The sequence below is a fragment of the Chrysochloris asiatica genome, unplaced genomic scaffold (genome assembly GCF_000296735.1).
Source record: "Chrysochloris asiatica unplaced genomic scaffold, ChrAsi1.0 scaffold00030, whole genome shotgun sequence".
Classification (NCBI taxonomy): Eukaryota; Metazoa; Chordata; class Mammalia; order Afrosoricida; family Chrysochloridae; genus Chrysochloris; species Chrysochloris asiatica.
The window spans coordinates 16,548,859-16,557,597 of NW_006408548.1; the positions used below are offsets into that span (position 1 = coordinate 16,548,859).

An 8,739-nucleotide genomic window follows, 5' to 3' on the forward strand; every position below is an offset into this window, starting at 1 on the left:
AAGCTGTGCCAAGGAATTATTTTCACAACAATCCTCAGTCTTCAAAGGCATCAAAGACTGTCCTAGGAGAACTTCACTGGAGAACCTTACCCCATCCAACCTACAGCCCTGATCTTGCACCTTCAGGCTTCTTTTTGTTCCCCAAACTCAGAGAACATTGAAAAGGAACATAATTTGAATTCCTTAGGGACATCCAAGCTGCTGTTTGGATCTGATGTAAATCAAAAGAGCACAAAATTCTTAGGTGAAAGGGTTGATGTTGTGTGCTGTTGAGTTGGTTAGCAATCCAGTGCTTATCTGGGGAAGGGTTGTTGTTGTTTTGTTGTTAGTGTCGTTGAGTTGATTCCAACTCATAGTGACCCTGTATAGGGGTTTACGAGGAGCAACTAGTGGATTTGAACTGCTGACCTTGTGGTTCACAGTCTAGTGCTGCTCCTACAATGCCATACTTGATAGACTAGAGAGAAGGAAATACCACCTTCAGAAGTATATTCACCTAGATAGAGGATATGTCAAGAAATAATAATTCCATATTTTGGTGTTGTTTTTGTTTTTGTAAACCATTCTCTGATTTTGTAGCAATACTTGTTGACCTGCCCTCATATTTACAAAATTCTGTTTTGTCATCTATGTGCCAGAAGAATATGAAGAAGAGATTACTAACACAAATCCACGAAAGTTCCATCAGCTGCCTTCAGGGAATTAATTGACTCTGACTCAATTTATCACAAATTTTTGAACTGGATGATTCTTTTTTGATGGTACATCTGGCAACATCATAAAAACTGCAGGTCCCAAGTGAGTAGACAGGAATTACTTTTGTAAATCATTTATGAATACACTGATGTGAGCTCATTCTGAGCAGCCAAGAATAGAAATAGCCAAGGACAAAGAAAAAAATTGGGGGTAGAGGAGAATGTCCTTTCTCTTTGAGATGCCTTTTAGAAAAGCCTGCTATTCATCATTTGAAACTACAAAATTGCAATCATTAATAGATTGTAATTAATTAAGCATACTTCACAGCATCACCTGACAGTCTCTTTTTCTTTCAAATGCATTCTTCAGTTGAGCAGTATGAAGTTTACCATGAAAAAAAAAAAAAGTGGCACACTGTGAACTCAGATAGACCTTGCCAGTTAAGCATCTCCTGCTGTATTCTGTAATGCTAGACCTTCAATAAGATTAGGGAATACTTAGTATGTATCCTCAAATCAAACAAACAAATGTAAGTTGTACATTAGAATGTTAATGACCACATGAACAGATAACACAATAGAAGGCCTTATCATTTGATTATGTGGAAGCATTAAACAATTTACCCTCCTAGTGTTTTTGCTAATGTATATGTCTGGGGGATAGGTTTGGGAGGGGAGGATAGAGGTACATTCATTGCGTTTCTTCCTTTGTAAAAATTTTCTTCAGTTCAGGTTGCTTTCCTTTTGTGAAAAAATTCTTAGTTCTAGATACCATTATTTTCCATCTCTATTGTCAAATTCTTCATATTCTTTCATTGCCCTCTAACCCCTGGCATCCTAAGCAATGAACTCTTTTATGCTAAGAGACAAACTGAATCTAATCAAGACTATGTAAAGTACAAAGAAAACAAAAAAGTTGCCAACAAATCAATTCTGACTCACGGTGACCTTTTGAAAGCAGATCAACAAATCAACAAACCACCTCTGGGTGAGTTCAAAATCCTAAACTTTAGAAGTCCAGAACTTAACTGATTGCCCCACTGAGGTACTCCACTATGCAAATTGTTGTTGTTAAGTGCTACTGAATCAGTTCTGACTCATAGCTACTCATACTGACCCCGTATAGGGTTTCCAAGAAGCTACTGGTGAGCTTGAACTGCTGATCTGGCTTGTGGTTCAAAATGATTTCTCAGTTCAACGTATTAGCCTATCATACCACACCAGGACCCATCCACTTTTTCCATTCAGTAGTAATGTTGACAGAGGAAATTGGCATGGCATCCTTCAGAGGAAAGTGAGAAGTAGCTTATCCAAAGTCTGTCTACCTCCAAGGTCCATGCTTCCAAATACACTGCTCTACATTTTTCATTACCTCTTATATGTTGGGGCCAATTCTAAATTGTTCTATGAGAGAAAATTCTTGTTTCTCCATTCGTACTGTTCATAGATGTGAAGCAAGACATCAGCATCTGAGGTCCTTGTTAAGGGTGTATAATCTCAAATTCATTGCTTCTCAATGTTTACTTATGAAACTCCAACTGAGGAAAAGAATATTTATGGAATACTGTCTAATGGCTATTTATTTTTCCTTGACACACTAATATTTATTTTTGATTAAGTTCAGATTGTCAGAGCTATGTACCTGGAGCTATTGTTTGGGATGTCCTCAGGGACTCATTGATGCTGAGTGAATTTTGTAATGATTAACTTGGCTTACACTTAAGAATACTATTAAAACAAAAGTACACAGAGACATGTTTACTGTAAAGATATACATGGAATGTGGTTAACGGTATGGTTAGGTATAGTCATCTGTGCTTCTCTGGGTGGTCATCAACCATATGACCATGTGGAACTTCTCACAGTAGGACTTTAGGTTATTTAAGCAAAATTTTATTTCCTACTTCAGAGGATGCATCTTATGTACCAGCCTCAAATTGATTTCAAACTATTTCTCTCACACTTATTTTCTTTACCCAAAGGGATTCTCATTTTTAAAAACAGTTATATATACATAATTATTTGTAAGTTGCCATAACATCATTTTTTTTCCTAATTAAAATAGCATATTGACAAGTAAATTAATTCAAGGTGCACCTCATAAAATGTGCCTAGCTGTAACATTCATCCATAGAAAAATGAAAAGATTTCTGTGGCGAGGTTTGGGGGCTGCTGCAGTGTACTTCACCATGAAGGATTATGCTGCCATCTTAGAAAGACCATTTATTCTTTTCAGGCCAAGGAATGGAAGGAACATTGAAGACAATATTCAGTAAACTATTCCAAAGAATTCAATGGCAAGAGAAAACTGAATCTTATAAGGGAATCCAATTTTTATTCTGTGAAAAACATTTAAAGATATTTCTCTTGTTCTGGATTCACTAGAATGTAATGTTGACAGAGGAAATTGGCATGGCATCCTTCAGAGGAAAGTGAGAAGTAGCTTATCCAAAGTCTGTATAAAAAAACAAAGGAATGCCAACACAACATTTTAATTTTTATTGAAAAGTTGAAAAAAAAAATCTCTCATGTATTTGTTGCAAAAATAAAATGATATAAGGTATGTAGTTTCTTGTGTAGGTGGTAATTATGGTTACTGTAGATAGTAAAAATGAACACCCATGGCACAGTGGTTAAATGCTTGGTGGCTAACCAAGAGATGTGCCAGTCTGTTTCCATAAAGATTACAGTCTTGGGAACCGTGCGGGGCAGTTCTACTCTGTCCTCTAGGATTGCAATGAGGTGAAATCAACTCAGTGGCAATGAGTTTGGTTTTGATAGATAGTAATAATCTCTCCATGGAGTCCTGGTGTGGATAAGCACTGCACCACAAGGTCGATCTGAACTGCAAGGTCGGCAGTTCAAACTTACCAGCCACTCTGCAGAAATGCTATACAGGGTCACTCTGAGTCAGATGGCACTTAACAACAACAATAACCTATTTACAACTTATTAAAACAAAAGAGACTTTAGGCATGAGTAAATGGATTCCAACATGGTGCAGTTTTTAAAGAGACTAAAATAATACTTCTCCTGCTCCATACATTAAAATACTTGTCATTCCTTATAAAAGGCTGTGCTACTGTCTGTATTATCCCAAGCATACTACAATATTTATTTCTTAAAAATAAACCACTAGGAGCAAAAATGCACATACATACACCTCTGCCTACAGTGTTGAAACTCTGCAAACACTTCGTTTTTAGTTGTTAAAGAATCCTCCCTAGAGTCCTGATCTTGCTTTATGAGACTTTCACCTGTTTGGTCCCTGAAAGCAGCCCTTCAAGGATTAAGATTCATCTTTGATGAAGAAGTGAAGACATCAGTGCATTTGTGGCTCACAGCTCAGCCTAAAACATTTTTAAAATAAGGGAATATGAAAGCTGGTTGACAGATGGACAAAGAGTATTGAAAAGCCAGGAGATTACGTTGAAAAATGATGTATTTATCTTTTCTAAAACTTGATTAAAATAAATTCTACAGCCAGAGTGTGGATAATTTTTGACTCACTCTCATAGAGTATATAAAGATGTGTGTGGCATCAGCATTGGAAGACGATTCTTTAACAACCTGTGATATACAGATGATACAACCTTGCTTGCTGAAAGGGAAGAGGACTTAACAATACTTATTGATGAAGATCAAAGACTATAGCCTTCAGTATGGATTCCACCTCAAATGTAGAGAAAATAAAAATCCTTACAACTGGACCATTAATAACATAAGGATAAATGGAGAGAGGATTGAAGCTGTCGAAGACTTCACAGTGGTTGGATTTGCAATCAACATTCATGGAAGCAGCAGTCAAGAAATCAAATGATGTATTGCATCAATCAAATCTGTTGTACAAGACCTCTTTAAAATGTTCAAGAGCAAAGAAATCAGTTTGAGGACAACAGTATACCTGACCCAAGGCATTGCATTTTCAGTTACCTTATATGCATGCGAAAGGTGAATAATGAATAAAGAAGGCCATAGAAGAATAGACACAATTGAGGTATGGAGTAGGAAAAGAATATTGAAAGTATCATGGACTGCCAGAACAAACAAATCTATGCTGGAAGAAGTATAGCCAGTATGTTTCTTGGAAGCAAGGATATGGAGATTTCCTTTCTCAGACTTTGGACATATTATCAGGAGGGACCAGTGTCTAGAGAAGGACATTACACTTCGAAAAGTGGAGAGTCTGAGAAAAAGAGGAAGACCCCAATGAGATCAATTGGCACAGTGGTAGCAACAGTGGGCTCAAGTATAACAAAAATCATGAGGATGACACAGGACTTGGCAACGTTTCATTCTGTTGTTATGAGTTGGAACCACCAGGATGGTACCTAACGAAAGGATAATACAGATAAATCAAATTGTCTGGTCAAGGGGAATCTGAATATCCAATTTTATTGACAACACTAGTCATTTTCAAAATGACTGTGCCAACTTTGACTCTTAGCTCTTAATTGATCCGCGTCTAGTACATCTTAGCATATTTACTGATGCGCATCCTTTCGAACACTTGGTATTGTCACCACACTTTTTAATTTTTATAACTTTAATGGTTATAAAATGGCATTCTGTGGTGACCTTGATTCACAATCACTGAACAACTGTGAAGGATGTATCCTACTGCCATCTTTACAACAAATATCTTTAGGGAAACTGACAGCTCTTATCTCTGATAAGTGTTGGTTAGCAGCCAAGTGTCTAGCCACTGCTCCACCAGGCTTCCTTGAAGTTCATATACCACATTCAAATTCATTTTTAGTGAAATGAAGTCCTTAGGCTCTTTTGTTTTTTACTTTGCTAGTGATTTGTATCAATTGAGTAGTGAGTTTCAAGTCTTATTCAACAAAGTTGTAAAAAAAGAAAGAAAAAGTATATTACTTCATAAAGATAGCTCCTTATTTTTTTTCTTTAGCATTTGAGTTCTTAAACAATAGATTTGTTTTGTTGGGTGCTGACAAGTTGATATTGACTCATAGTGAGCCAATATAACAGAGTAAAATTTACCCCAAAGTTTCCTGAGCTAAAATATTTACAGAAGCAGATTGTCAGGCCAAGTGCTTACCATATATGGTACAGTAAAACCCCATGCCCAAATCTCACTTTTGAATTTAGGATTTCCTAACTGTTCTTGACTCTTTCTTCTTCCAAACAAATTTTTTAAAGTTTTAAATGATATTTTAGTCAAATTCCATACAAAACTATTTAATTTTGATTGGAATGCCAATGAATCCCTAAGTCAATTAATTAAGATTTTTTTTTCTTTCTTTTTAAGTAAGTCATCAGTGTGGGTATTGGCTTAAATACATTTTCTGAATCGAAGATATTTTCTCTTTTAATGAGAAGATATTGTAAATTATATCTTTAGATTTTCTAATAGGTACTACCTTAGCTTTCTGGAACAAACCCAATGTGGTCATCATGTGTCATCTTTCATTGACTGTTAAGATTTGGGTTTGCTATCTTGAGGGCAACTGGCTTTCCAAATGTACTTATTTAGGCTTTTTACAATTATGTTTCTGTATGAGATTTGTCTTTACTATTGCTTTCTTTTATCTTTTTAAAAATTTTTAGAAACTTTTTAAAATTGTATACTAGACGGACCTAGCAGTATTTCCTGTTTTCTGAAATCACTCTGTTTATTGTTGTTGCTATTGTTAAGTGTCATGAAGAGTTGGATCCAACTCATAAGCACCCTGGATAGGGTTTCCAAGGCTTTTAAAAACCTTTGTAGGAGCAGAAAGTCTCATCTTTCTCCCGCTGAGTGGCCGAGGGGAAATAACTGTGTAAGACACAAATGATTCATTGAAACTTGAAAAATTAATCTTTGGGCCATGTAGGGCTAGTGCTTACATTGCAAAAATAAATTTTTTAATAATTGATTTAATTTCTTAAGTTGTTCAAGACAATACAAACTTTTTTTGTTAACTTGCTAAGTTTTAATAAGCTCTATTTTTAAGCTTCTAAAAGGTCACAGCCTTGAAAACTCCATAGGGGTAGTTCTACTCGGCACACTCTGGAATCACCATGAGTCAGAATGCACTCAATGCCATCTAACAATACTTTTAAAGAAAATAGGTGCGTGTGTTTTCAAATCAATTGATATATTTTTAAATTAAACAATCATGTGAACATAACGTTGTGCTTGGTTTTTGTCATTTCTGAAGTATTTTTTTAGACCCTCTTTTCTTTCTAAATAGGGTTTGTGTATACACTTTATCAATCAATTTAAGCTGTTATTATTTTTTTGTGTTTTTTCAACAAACCAAATTTTGTGTTTGTTTTTTTTTTAATCTCTATTTTATTTCACTCATCTATGCCAAGAAATTTTGAAGACAACTAGCTACCTGGCCAATTTACTGGAAGAGATCCATATTTGTGCCCATTCCATGTAGAGGTAATTCAATGAAAAGTGGAATTCATGGGACAATATCATTAATATCACATGCAACAGAACAGGGAGGCATTGAATGCTTTAAAATCAGGAAAGGTATGCACCAGGGATGTATTATTTCATCATATTTATTCAATCTGTATGCTGAGAAAATAATACAGAAGCTGGATTATATGAAGAAGAATGTGGCATCAGAATGGGAGGAAGACTTATTAACAACCTGCAATATGCAGATGACACAATCTTGCTTGCAGAATTCAAAGAAGACTTAAAATACTTACTTATGAAGATCAAAAACCACAGTCTTTAGTGTGGGTAACATCGCAATGTAAAGAAAACAAAAATCCTTACTACTGGACCAATAAATAACATCATGATAAGTGGAGAAAAGACTGAAGTTGTCAAAGACTACTTTTCTTGGATCCACCAACAACACCCATGGAAGCAGCAGTCAAGAAATCAAATGACATATTGCATGAAGAAAATCTGCTGTACAAACCTCTTTAAAGTGTTCCAGAGAAAGATGTCAGTTTGAGGACTAAGGTGCACCTTACCCAAGTCATGGTATTTTCAGTAGCCTCATACGCATGTGACAAGGAGCTCTGGTAGCACGGCGGTTATGTGGGAGAAAGATGAGGCTTTCTGCTCCCGAAAAGATTTACAGCCTCGGAAATCCTGTACAGGGTCACTATGAGTCGGAACCGACTCCACGGCACATAACCACCAACCACCATATGCATGTGACAGTTGGATAATGAATAATGAAGACTGTAGAAGAATTGATGCACTTGAGAAGAATATTAAAAATAAAATGGACTACCAGAAGAACAAAGAAATCTGTGTTGGAAGAAATATAGTCAGATGCTCTTTAGAAGCCAGGATGGCCAGACTTCATCTCTTATACTTCAGACATATTATCAGGCGGGATAAGATCCTGGAGAAGGACATCATGTTTAGCAAAATGGAGGTTTAGCGAAAAAGTGGCAGATCCCCAACAAGATGGAATGGCGTAGAGGCAGCATCAATGGATTCAAATGTAACAACAATTGTGAGGTTGGTGCAGGACTGGGCAGTGTTCATTCCTTAGACACAGGGTTGCTACGAGTCATAACTGACTCAATGGCACCTCAAAACAACAACGCCATTTCTTTTCTGCTTTCTACTTGTTAAATATTTCTGATCCCTAGTTTTGTGAGGTTTTATTTTAAAACTAAATTCTCTGCTTAAGTTTTCTTCAGTTACAACTTTTTAAATAAAATAAATATCTAAACACAAATCTTTTTTCTAGAATGCGAACTTAGCTGGGTCTCACAAGCTTTCATATGTAACATTTTTATCATTTGATTCCATGTATTATTTAATTTCTATTGGGGTTTCTATTTCTGTCCTATGAGTTATGTAGAAGATTTAAAAATTTCAAACGTATGGATTTTTTTAAACAAATTTTCATTGGTTTTTAATTTAATTGAATTATGATCAGAGAATTTGGTATGCATGATGGTTTTCAAAACTTCCTTTTAAGTTGAACATCAGATTAATTTTTCTAAATGCTTATTCGATGCTTGTAATTTTTATAATTATTGGAAATTTTATAATAATTATTATTTTAAATAAACATTTTAGTGATTATCAGGAGAATATATTGTTGTTGTT

At 35.5% G+C, this 8,739-nt stretch overlaps 1 protein-coding gene across 2 annotated transcripts in view; it reads right to left on the bottom strand.

The window, feature by feature from the left end:
• RARB (retinoic acid receptor, beta) overlaps positions 1–8,739 on the bottom strand; it is a 621,377-nt gene that overhangs the window by 588,470 nt on the left and 24,168 nt on the right. The window lies entirely within an intron of this gene.